We start from the raw sequence: 13,590 nt of genomic DNA, 5'->3' as shown, positions 1-13,590 counted from the left end.
CGGGCTTGCAGGGAGCAGGACGACGCCGGCCTCAGCTGGCGCCTGAAGAGAATCGCTGACCCGCCTACCGGGTTCGCGGGAGCGTGTGATGAGAACAGGGACACCCCAGTTCGGGCGGCGACGACTCACGACGTCGGGCTTCCTGCTCTGGTGAGCGGGGGTCTTCGGACCTCCCCCCCGTGGCAGCCCCTCGCTTCGTCCGAAGGGATCCCTGGACAAGCCGGGCAGGAACCCTGAGGGCTGGAGCGACCCTCCAGGAAGCCGGCAGCCTGGCCCGGTGACAGGCTCCCCACCGCGGCTTGGCAGTAACACTTAGGACGGAGCACGTGGGGATGAAGAGGAGGAAGGGTGGCCTCTCCAGTTCCCGCAAGGCCGGCTTCACCGATGTTAGCAAACGGAGTGACCTTCCTCAGCAAGGAAGCTCATTTCAGCCCGGTTCACCCAGCCGGGCTGGCGGGCAGCCACAGCAAGTGTCCTAGACCGACGGCCCCCAGCCTCTTTGGCCCCAGGGACCGGTTTCGCGGAAGATGACTCTTGCACGGACGGGCTGGGGACAGTTCGGGCGGGAACGGGAGCGGTGGTTCAGGGGGTCACGCGGGCGACGGGGGGTGGGGGGGGCGCCGACGGAGCCCGCGCTCACGTGCCGAACAGGCTGCAGACACACAGCACTGCCTCTCAGGAAGGAAGAGCGCTGCCACCCCCCAGAGCGAGTGAGGGCATCCCCCTGGGAAAGCAGCCCGTTCACTGCAGGCTGAGACTGTACTACGTGTTACGTGGATTTACCTTCCTGTTCCGTGACACGCCAAGGCCTGTTTTGAAATTTAGAGATTACCGCAAGCGAGGCTTCGGCACGTGGCAAAAGTGGGAGCCAGCCGAAGGTCCATGCCCGCCCCCTGGGGCAGTGCCCACCTCATGGAAGCTGCCGCCCGGAAGGTTCTCAGGTAATGAAAGGACCGGCTGCCTCTGGAGCTTTTAAGAGGAGACACATGGAAAGTCTGAAAATAAATGTCTGCAGCTTCCATTAAAGGCGTGCTCTTCCGAGGGAATCCCATGCGCTCCCAGTTCCGTGGAGGGAGCCCCTGGTGACCAGAGTCCGTTTACAAGGGCGTCGGGAGGAGGTAGCTCGTACTCTGGTCTTGAAGAATGAGTACGATTTGGGTGGGTGCTGTGCTCGGAAGTGTTTGTGTCTCCCCAAAATTCATATGTGGTAATGCTGACCCCCAAAGGGAATGGCATTGGTGGGGGGGCGGGGTTTGTGAGGTGCTTAAATCATTAGGGTGGAGCCCTCACGCGTGGAGTCAGCGCTCTTACACAGGAGGCGCCGGAGAGATCACTAGCCCGTTCCACCATGTGAGGACACAAGAAGTCTGCAGCTGTGCTGCCGCCCTGATTTCAGCCTTCCAGCTCCCAGAGCTGCGAGAAACAGATTTCTGTCGTTTAATTAGCTAACTAAAATGAATTTTAGAAATTATAATGTTTCAAAATATTTTATCAATTAAACTATTTTGCTTTCCCCTAACAGTGTTCTGATTAAAAAAAAAAAATCCAACCCTCTGACACGTTGACCTGACAACGTTGATACCACCCTCAGGGTGCCCCGCTTCCCAGTGTGAGAGGTGACACTCTAGAGCCATCAGTGCCGCCACTACCACCCCATGCTCCAAGAATCGGGCCCACACCCCAAAAAATTGTAAATGGAAGTCGGGCCTGGGTGGGGAGGGAGGGAGGAAGGGAGGAGCTAAGAATCCTGCCCGGGTTCCAGAATATGCCTGGATTTTTAGATGGTGCTCAAGTCCTTTACTGCACCCCTAATCCTCCAGGGCAAACCTCTATTCTTCCTGCAACCCTTGGGACCTGGGCTGATTCCAGGTTCTACAGCTATTGCTCCACCCATCAGACCAACCTCTCTCCTTGCTTACTTATGAAGAAATGTCATGAGCTGTGCATTCACAGAAGAAAACCAAAAGGTCTTACATCATCCTATGTTGGTTCAGATGTATTGCTCATGAAGTTCACGTCAGTTTTTCTGTTTTTCAAAATCACCATGCTCGCAGCCAAATCAGCCATCAGCTGTTATCTTTTTAAAATTTCAAATACTGAAGTATTCTTGTTTTCCTGAAATGTCTTAAAAAGGTTATTTCCAGGCTGACACTCTGCTTGCCAGCTTTTATTTAGAAGCACGTTTTTAACATATTCACTTCAATTCTCTAAAAGAGAAAAGGACCAAGAAAGTAAATAAAGCAGTGGCTGAGGTTACTACCCATCCATCAATCCCTGGGCCCTGATTAAGCCCAAGCCATGAAAACATAGCCTTTGAAGGCAGTGGCACCTGCCAGACCCTCTTTCAAAAGGGACCCTTGTTGCCCTTGAGGGTTTAGAATTGAAAAGGAAAGCTCTTCAAAGCCATCAGAAAGTGAAAATTAATCTAAGTGCATCCACGTAGCACAAGAGTGTCAGAATTTATAATTAGGGGTCATAAATCTTTTTGCAATGGAGCAAAAATAAATAAGCATGTGAGAGCCAAATTGAAAGGCAGTGGGCGTTCACACACTCCAAGTGTCAGCTTTAATTTATTTCTCTACTTGGAAAGGGGAGACTTTGAAAACTGGCTGCCAGTCTGGAGGGAGCCCCCTCAACTCTTCTTCTGGCCCAGACAATGGTCTGAATGTTGAGGGGAGACATCCAAAGAATAAACAGGAAGCTTTTGACTTCTTGCATTGAAAAAGAGCTCTTCGGAAGGTGGGGGGGGTGGTTGAGGGAGAGAAAGCAGAAAGAGAAGAAACCTCGAGGAATCTCTTTTGTGTAATTCAGAATACTTGGCACATTAAAACCAAATGCCAGGACTTCCCTGGTGGCACAGTGGTTAAGAATCCACCTGCCAATGCAGGGGACATGGGTTCGAGCCCTGGTCCGGGAAGATCCCACATGCCGCAGAGCAACTAAGCTCGTGCGCCACAACTACTGAGCCTGCACTCTAGAGCCCGCACACCACAACTACTGAAGCCCACATGCTCTAGGGCCTGTGCTTCACAACAAGAGAAGCCACCACAATGAGAAGCCCTCACACCGCAACGAAGAGTAGCCCCGCTCGCCGCAAGTAGAGAAAGCCTGCATGCAGCAATGGAGACCCAACGCAGCCAAAAATAAATAAATTTATATATATATAAAAAAACAAACACCAACAAACAAATGAAAAAGAAAAGTCTGATTTACAGTATGCTGTTGGATGCACCTAGAGGGGCTTTGGAAAGACATTCACAGACCATTTTAACTGTATTGAGAACTCTGCTAGGACAACAGGTATACGTATGTAAATATGTACATATGTATTCACACAGTGCAGAGAGCACATAATCATTTCCCTTGCGGATGGAAACGACGTCATTACAGCATTAAAACTGGAGGGGATCGATAGTAATAGAATATTCTGAGAACTCCACGTGGAGAAAGGTCAAGGAAAACAGCACCTGTGGAACCAATTACTTGTCATCAGACTCCGTGGCATGAAAATACACCTGTTCCCTCTCTTCTGCTGTCACTCACTCGAAGGCATCAAAACAGAAAGCTTCTTGTGAGCAAAGTAAAAGAGCCACTCCAGGAAGATTCCAGAAGTTCTCTGGGAAGATGTCTTCTGCAGCAACCTTTCGAGATTAGAACTATGCTAACAAGTTTATGAGCTGAGTCAGCGTCACACATGAAGCTGCCAGACTCCTGGGTCACCCCTGAGCTTTCGTGTTTCAATTTCCCTTGTCTATTAAATAAGAAGACATTTCTGTCCTAGTGAATCATTTTTATGTTTACAATATAATGAATTAAGAGACTGAAAGCACTTTTAAAGTATGAAGTGCCTTAAACATACAAGAAATGTATTGCTCCCAGATTACTGGGCAGATAACACAGGGCACAGAGCAGGTAGTCACCCACACAGGAGAGAAGGCTTTGCTATCTTCTCATGGTGGCCAGCGTGGGGTGGAAGTTGGTACGTGGAGCAAGGAGCAGGTGACTCTGTGCTAGACTTGCACGCAGCCAGCTGGATTGGAAGGCGGGAGCTCACGGGCAGCGGTGGGCTTGCTTGATAGACCTCTCCACGTAGGAGACTCAGAGGAAGTCTGACTTGCTAAAATTGCAACCCCACTTTCCAGACCTGTCTGTCTTCCATCATCAAGAAGAGCTGAGGAGTTAACCAGCATTGGGAATTATTCTTTGGGGAGGAAAATACCTGATCTTAATGCTAGACTTTGCATCATTGCAGGAGACAAAGCCCACCAGTTTATCTAAGGCCTATGTAGAATGCCAGTGCCATAGAGAACAGGGCACCTGTAACACTACTTGGCCGTGCTAAGTCATGGCTCCCATGAAGAGTCTCTCAAGGACCAAGGGTCAGTTGAAAGGACCCTCTTGAACTCTTCTGGCAAAGGAAGCAGGCATCTGCATGCAGTAACTAAGGGCTTAGGTTTTGGCTGGTCCTCCCACCCATTTCACCACTCTTCCCCTACACTCAGTCTGTCCCTAAACTTAACCAGCAGTTAACCAGCTTAACCAGTGGCCTTCTGCTTAAAAGTTTTATTTCATCTGAGAAGTCAGCACTTTAATATTTGTAAAATATTATGGAATAAATAATCTACTATTCCAGGAAGCATCAACTAATCCAGGGGCACAATAACATTAACAAATTCATCTTCTTTCTGCCAATGTCCTCCCCTTTAAGCTGGTCCCCGTGGTCACCTGATTCCACCAAGAAGAAAAAATCATTCCCTCTGTTCAGTAGGTTCATTTCTTATGGGTCTCCCTCACTCCTCCCGTACCCTTTATTTCTTACCACAAAACCCTAGTGGGGGCATCAAGCAATAGACATTTATTTTTGCTCAAGTTCTCTGGGTCCACTGGGCATCTTTGCTGATCCAGGCAGGCATGGCTGACTTCAGCTGGGCTCATGTGTCAGTCGGCAGGTCAGTGGGGGCAGCTGGGAGGAGCCACCTCTGCCCCACATGGCCTCTCGTCCATCCTCCACCCAGCTAGCCTGGCTGGTTCATACGGCTGCTGGGCAGGAGCACACAAAGCCTCTTTAGGTTTTAGGCTGGTACCTTATTCTTCTAGAGCATTCTGTTGGCTAAAACAAATCACAAAAGTTGGCCCAGATTCCAGAGGTGCAGAAACAGGCTCCGTGTCTTGGTGGGAGGAGGTCACTTCTAAATCACACTGCAAAGTGTGTGGATCCAGGGAGTGATGGAGAGTTGGGGCTATTTTTATCATCAGCTTTACCTTAAATAGATGGGACAAATAAGCCTTATGTTCCACGTTAGAAGAGAATGATAACTATTTCTGTGCTTTTGCACAGATGTTTGTCCTGTCTAAATTCAAGGGTAATAACTTATTGGGTATGGAAGTCTCCAACAGCAAGTCCCCAAAGGAAAATTGCTATATTTTTTTATGAGGGGATTTTTCTGAGGGAGTTTAGCCTCCTAGTAACTAAAAATCCTTTCATTAACTGGGACAGGTAGAAGAGAAGAAGAAAAAAACCTTAATTTCAGGTTTAAAGTTTGGGACCTTTTTTTAATCCTTTAGCCTTAAGGAAAAGCAACTTTACCGAAAGAGAGTGGACTTCCCACAATGTCTTTTAACAGTGGAGGGTAAGATTTCGAGCTTCTTGGTTGATGTAAGCCTGTCTGTCCAGACTTCTGACAGCTTCCTGATAACACAGACCTGGCGGGTTTTCATATACGCGTCCACGCTGTTAATGTGCGTATATGTCTCTCAGTTGTCTGGATCCAATTTGACAGCCTTTTGGATTTCATGTAGCATAACTGTCTACTCACTGATGTAATAATTTTAGGAGATTGGAGAGCCAGGGTTGAAAATGGTCTTGCCAAAGCCAAGGGAAATCTGGTCTGGGGAGAGGGCTTCCTGCGGTCCCTTTTGCAGGGAGACCTGCCTGAAACAGAGGTTGGGGTCACTTCCCACTTCCTTTTATTGGAATAGGCTAGCCCTATGGTAAAGAGATTGTTGGTCATTCTGTATCCAGTCCCTTTGCCATGTGACTTTTTGTTCTTCCTTCTAAGTGGAATGTTCTTCTTCCCTTGATTTTGGGCTCTGCTATGTCGCTTGCTTTGTCTAGCAGGCTATTAGCAACATGATGCAAGCAGAGGCTTGCTTTCTTGAGCCTCTATCATGAGAAGAACATGCCTTGGGTAACTGAACAGTTCCAGGAAAACGAGAAACACCTAGAAGATGCTTGAACTGCTGAAATCATCCAAGCTGCCCCATTTGGCCTAAATTTGAAGCCTGCCTGCACCAGCTGACCAGCAGATACATGATCCAGAAAAATAGCTTATTTTTTTATGCCACCACGTTTTGGGATGGCGTGTTATGTGGCAGTGTTTCGCAATAGCTGACTGATATTAGTCCCCATGGAAAGTAGAACAGGTTATAAATTACAAGTGGAAACATGACCTTTGGTGTGTAATACAGGGTATTTACAGTTGCAAAATTTGGGAATTGTATTTTATCAATGTGACTTGATTGGTCCTCACTGACATTCAGTTGGCACCCAAGATTCCCTCAGTAACTGAGATACCAAATGGATAAACTGGATAAAAGAAAACTAGATATTTCATTTTTTCCCATTTTTACTACAGAATTACTGTACCCCAAAGAGAGTAATGAGCCGTTATACAACCATCACCCAGCTTCAACAATTATCAGCATTTTACAAAATTTGTTGCTGCTACCCTACCCATTGTTTTCTTGAAAATTAGCTCTTTTCAACTCCAGAACCACTAGAATTTAATTGGGTGAGTCCCTAGAGTCACTTAAAGTAGAAAAAACTCTCTCTTAGGGTTGCTTGGGTTCTTAAATTTGAGTTCAGGAGCTTCTTATGTCTTCAGAAATTTATGCAAAAGTTTGTGTATATAAATGTTTCGGGGGAGGATGTCCCTGGTTTCCATCATATTCAAAAGATAAGATCTGCTTTTCTGCACAAATACCAGCCATTTTTGCCTGTTCTCACCCAACCTTGCCAGATGCCAGCATCTCGCACCCTCTGCAGGCAGAAGGTAAAGCATCAAATCACCTCAGCCCCAGGAGAATGGCTCCCTCCCTAGATGGGCAGAATCATTGATTTGTTTATGTGGGCACAGAACTAAGGCAAAGTGTCAGCTTTAATTTTATTAGCACTAGAAGTCACAATCCTTTAAAGGAAGAACAACTCTGCCTTTCAATGGAAATGTCTTGGGTGGCTTAAGGGCTCATCTTCTAAATCTCAGCTGTCTAACAATTTCGGATGCGGCTGCCAGCAGCCTCATCAGTGGAGAGGAAGCACCTCCGGGCAGGTAGACCGAGCCCAGTGCTGTGGTTCTTGCAGTTTTGAGAACGTACAAATCACCCGGAAGACTTTAAAATCCAAGTTTCTGGGTCCCTTTCCAGACCTACCAAATTGGAGTCTCTGTGAAATCTGCATTTTTAACAAGGTCCCGTGATTGGTAGCAACTGGTCCACAGACCACACTGGAGAAGCATGGCCTGAGGCGCACCCAGGTCCAGAGTAACCATCTGAAGCTTAAAATAAGTCTTCCTGTCTTGCATTCATATTTCCTTTCAGTCTGTAAATGGGGGAGGATTTTAAAAAATAAATTGGAAAAAAAAAAAACAAAACCCAAAACCCTCTAAATTCGCTACCAGCCTAGAAATCTGATTTCCAAGATTTCCAATTTCCTTTAGGCCTGTGCACCCCTACTATTTTGTAAGTGCAACTGCTGTTGCACTGGGCTGATCCTAAAGGTTTAGGCTCTGCAGGAATTCTCATCAACCCAAACTGGGGAGAGCAGGCCAGGGACAGGGGCCACCAAAAGTTATTCATGCTACACAGGTGGCAGTGGCAGGCATGGGACATTTAGTCGAGCACGACTTGAATTTCTAAACCAGTTCTTCCCAGGAGAAATATCACAAAAGCAATGGGAGCTCCAGAAATTATCTTCAAGTACAAAAGGGAACAAGACCATAATGAGGAGTGCAGAGCTCCACGGGACAGTAATACTTGGTCCTCCCCCTCCGCGTTCGACATCAAGGCCACTGGTGCAATGTGGGTTTCATTAATGGCTCAAAGACAATATTTCACAGAGTTATAGGTTCAAGATGTTACTGAAAAACCCATGTTGTGCTTTTTATCCCACCTACCCTCTCCCCCAGGGTTTTCTTAAATCATTAAAAAAAAAAAACTTGTTTTAACGTGGTTCCACCCAAGTGGTCATATTTCTAAGGATCTGGGGCAATGCACACCAGGGCCAGTGAAACCCAAAATGGTTTGGTAGAAGGATGATACCATTTCCTCTGCCTCTTGGGGCTACAGGGGGGAAAGCTGTGAACCCGTTAAGTACATAAGCAGGATCATGTGGGTGGCCCCAGAGAGAGACACCTGTTTTGCTACTAAATGCAGGATCACAAACACAATTTTTCCTTAATACTATCCTATCTGAGGCCCAGCCAGCACTGCAAGGCCAAGGAAATTTCTAGAGAAATTTAGAGCAAGATCTCACAAGGTCTTAAAGGCGTAATCTTGGGAAAGAGCCACTGCATTAAAAGAAAAAGTCTATGAACTTTCTTTTTCACAGATGCAGACTATTCCATGTACGGCCACACTGTTTACTGGTGGACATTCAAGTTGTTTCCAGTCTCTTTTCCTATTGTAAACAAGGCAGCAATAGATAAGTAAATATATGCTAATATAAATTAAAATGCTGCTTTGATTTCCAGAGGATGGATTCCTACAATCACTGTGAATGGGTTAAGAGTATTTATAAGCATGGACATTTGGTATTTTAATAAAGATTGTTATGTTATTTTCAAAAATTACAATAACAAGTCTTCCACCAGGAGTAAAGTGCCTGTTTTCCCACATTTCTGTGATCACAGGTTATTTCTCCTCTCCTTCCTCTCCTCTGATGGGCATAAAATGATCTTATTGTCCTTTTTATCTGCATTTCTGTGTGTCAGGTTGACCACATTTGTATATGTCTACTGGTCATTTCATAGATATTTTCTCTTGTGAATGCCTGCTCTTACCCATATTAGGTTCTTTTTCTCATGAATCTGCAAAGGCTGAATAACATTAACACTTGGTCTTTTGCATATGTTAATAATGTTTTTTCCCAGACTTGTTTGTCTTTTAATTTTGCTCTTAAACTTGTCCTTTGACACAGAGAGATTTTTTAATTTTTAGGTAGTCAATTCTTCATGGATTCTGGCTTATGCCACCCAAAGTTATAAAATATGTGTCTTAAATTTTCTTTTAAAATATTTGCTGTTAAAAAGATCAAAAACTTTAACCCATCCATCTTAAATTCATTTTTGTGTGTATTATGTGAGGTTTGGGTCTTGGCTTATTTCTTCTGATATGTAAAGCCAATCACGACAATGCTGTCTGTAAACATCACACTAGCCTCCGGTGAGCCAGGATGCCATGGGGTCATATATTAAATCCCATGGATCTGTTTCTAAACTGTCTTTTTAAAATTCCTGTGCCTATACTGCACTGTTTTGTTTACAGTACTTTCACAGTAAAATTTAATAGTCTCCTATTTTTTTTAAAGATTTTGGGGCAACTTTAGCATATTGATTTTTACACAAAAACTTTGTCTATTAAAAAACTGCCTACTGAAATTCTGATTGAAATAACATCTCATGTGATTAAGTCTTCCCATCCAGAAATATCTGAGATTAAGATCTTTCCATTTATTCAGATCTTGTCTAATGCCCTCTAATACTGTTTTATAATTGTCTTCATTTGGGTTATTAGTCCACAATTAGGACTATGCTGCTAATATGAATGAAATTTTGCCATGCAGGCAATAATAATCCTCCTTATTCACAGATTCCATATTTGCAAACTCACCTACTCACTGAAATGTATTAGTAATCTCAAATCAGTGTGGCTGTGCTTCCTCCATCATTCACAGACATATGCAAAGAGGCCAAAAATTTGAGTCACCTGATGCTGAAGTTCCCAGCTGACGTTGAACAAAACAACACTTTGTAAACAAGTGTCCTTGTCATGGTATATTTAGTGCCATGCTTTTGTATTTTTGTGCCTTTTGTTGGTGATTTTGCTGTTTAAAATGACACCTAAGCATAGTACTGAAGTGTCATCCAATGTGCCAAGGTGCAAAAAGGCCACGATGTGCCTTAAAGAGAAAATCTGTGTATTAGAAAAGCTTCCTTCAGGTATGAGTTATAAGCATGAGTTGGTTGTGAGTTCAGTGTTAATGAATCAACGGTATATATTATACAAGGTTTCTCTAAACATAAACACACATAAAACAAATTTATGCACCGATCAGTTGACAAAATGTTATGATCAGAGTCTCACAGGAACCTGACCATGTATTTCCCCTAGGAGTTCAGTATTAACTAATTCAGTGTTATGGCAGTTTTATAGAAAATAACAAGAACTGGCTGTATGTCTTTACTTGTTATCCTTATATCAGCTTTTGATATTAAGATAAAGCGAGCTTCATTAAATTAACAAACTTTGCATCCTTTAATATGGTCTAGAATAGTTTAAATGTATAAATTCTTTTCTTTAGGGCAATCTGTATTCAGATTGTATCTGTATCAGAATACAGTGAGTATCTGAATACTCACTCCCTCTTCTATTTTCCAACCCAATTACATCCACCCATATTGTCAGAGGTTCTTCAATGATATGGAGATAATCCATTATGTGTTTGTATTAAATACCTTATTAGTTAAATAGTAAATTTCCAATAATATAGTGTTGCTTCAAATTTGAATATAAACCCCATCCCATTATGAATTTCCTCCTGAGAAATTAAAATTTGAAGATTAAATCCTAAAGAGATCAAAATCCAAAGTTCTTGTTACAGCCCAAAAGAAAATATCCAAAAGTTTTTGCCCTTGTGTGTTAAGAGTCCAGAGAAATAGAAGTTTAACATTCTTCTTCCTCCCTAATGTCTGATTTTGCTATCACTAGATGGTCCTCAGTGCCTGGGTAGAGTGAGTGTTGGTCAGCAGCTGCAGACTGGGATGTCCTCTGGAAGGTGTGGCTCCCCTCAAACCACAGGTTGAACTAGCCTCTCATATACCCTGCCTTTAAAAAGCCCAACGTGTTCAAAGAAAGGTAAGAATATCACAACATTGGCTTTATTTTCTTTAATTAATTTTTATTGGAGTATAATTGCTTTACAATGTTAGTTCCTGCTGTGCAGCAAAGTGAATCAGTTATACATATACATATATGCACTCTTTTTTAGATTTCCTTTCCATTTAGATCACCACAGAGCACTGAGTAGAGTTCCCTGTGCTATACAGTAGGTTCTCATTAGTTATCTATTTTACACATAGTATCAATAGTGTATATGTGTCAATCCCAATCTCCCACTTCATCCCAACACCCCCCAACTTCCCCCTTTGGCAACCATAACTTTGTTCTTTACATCTGTAACTATATTTCTGTTTTGCAAATAAATTCATCTATACCATTTTTCTAGATTCCATATATAAGCAATATTATACAATATTTGTTTTTCTCTGACTTACTTCACTCTGTATGACAATCTCTAGGTCCATCCACATCTCTGCAAATGGCACTATTTCATTCCTTTTCATGGCTGAGTAATAGTCCATCATATATATGTACCACATCTTCTTTATCCATTCCTCTGCTGATGGACACTTAGGCTGCTTCCATATCCTGGCTATTGTAAATAGTGCTACAGTGAACACTGGGATGCATGCATCCTTTCAGATTCTGGTTTTCTCCAGGTATGTGCCCAGCAGTGGAATTGCTGGGTCATATGGTAGCTCTATTTTTGGTTTTTGAAGGAACCTCTGTACTGTTCTCCACAGTGGCTGTATCAATTTACATTCCCACCAACAGTGTAGGAGAGTTCCTTTTTCTCCATGCCCTCTCCAGCATTTATTGTTTGTAGATTATTTGATGATGGCCATTCTGGTGTGAGGTTATACCTCATTGTAGTTTTGATTTGCATTTCTCTAATAATTAGTGATGTTGAGCAGCTTTTCATGTGTTTGTTGGCCATCTGTATGTCTTCTTTGGAGAAATCTAGGTCTTCCACCCATTTTTGGATTGGGTTGTTTGGTTTTTTGATATTGAGCTGCGTGAGCTGTTTGTATATTTTGGAAATTAGTCAGTTGCTCATTTGCAAATATTTTCTCCCATTCTGAGGGTTGTCTTTTTGTTTTGTTTATGATTTCTTTTTCTGTGCAAAAGTTATGTCCCATTTGTTTATTTTTTTTATTATTTTCATTACTCTAGGAGGTGGGTCATAAAAGATCTTGCTGTGATTTATGTCAGTGTTCTGCCTTTATTTTCTTCTAAGAGTTTTATAGTATCTGGCCTTACATTTAGGTCTTTAATCCATTTTGAGTTTATTTCTGTGTATGGTGTTAGGGAATGTTCTAATTTCATTCTTTTACATGTAGCTGTCCAGTTTTCCCAGCACCACTTATTGAAGAGGCTGTCTTTTCTCCATTGTATGTTTTTGCCTCTGTTGTCATAGATTAGGTGACCATATGTGCATGGGTTTATCTCTGGGCTTTCTATCCTGTTCCATTGATCTATATTTCTGTTTTTCTGCCAGTACCATACTGTCTTGATTGCTGTAGCTTTGAAGTATAGTCTGAAGTCAGGGAGCTAATTCCTCCAGCTCCATTTTTTTCTCAAGATTGCTTTTGTGGGACTCCCCTGGCAGTCCAGTGATTAAGACTGTATGCTTCCACTGCAGGGGGCATGGGTTCAATCCCTGGTTGGGAAACTAAGATCCTGCATGGAATATGGTGTTGCGTAAACATAAAATTAAAGATTTAAGAAAAAATCTAGGGAAAAAAATATTGCTTTCGCTATTCAGGGTCTTTTGTATTTCCATACAAAATGTAAGATTTTTTTTTCTAGTTCTACGAAAAATGCCATTGGTAATTTGATAGGGATTGCACTGAATCTGTAGATTGCTTTGGGTAGTAAAGTCATTTTCAGAGTACTGATTCTTCCAATCCAAGAACATGGTATATCTCTCCATCTGTTTGTGTCATCTTTGAGTTCTTTCATCAGTATCTTATAGTTTTCTGAGTACAGGTCTTTTGCCTCCTTAGGTAGGTTTATTCCTAGGTAATTTATTCTTTCTGATGCAATGGTAAATGGGCTTGTTTCCTTAATCTCTCTTTCTGATCTTTTGTTAATGTATAGAAATGCAAGAGATTTCTGTGTATTAATTTTGTATCCTGCAACTTGACCAGATTTATTGATGAGCTCTAGTAATTTTCTGGTAGCATCTTTAGGATGTTCTATGTATAGTATCATGTCGTCTGCAAACAGTGACAGTTTTACTTCTTCTTTCGCAAGTTGGATTCCTTTTATTTCATTTTCTTCTCTGATAGCCGTGGCTAGGACTTCCAATACTATGTTGAATAATAGTGGTGAGAGTGGACATCCTTGTCTTCTTCCTGATCTTAGAGGAAATTCTTTCAGTTTTTCACCATTGAGAATGATGTTTGCTTTGGGTTTGTCATATATGGCCTTTATTATGTTGAGTTAGATTCTCTGTAAGTTCACTTTCTGGAG

This window comes from Hyperoodon ampullatus, assembly GCF_949752795.1.
Source record: "Hyperoodon ampullatus genome assembly, chromosome: 3".
Lineage (NCBI taxonomy): Eukaryota > Metazoa > Chordata > Mammalia > Artiodactyla > Ziphiidae > Hyperoodon > Hyperoodon ampullatus.
The sequence above is the reverse complement of the archived record's forward strand: the minus strand, read 5'-3'. Positions refer to the sequence as shown.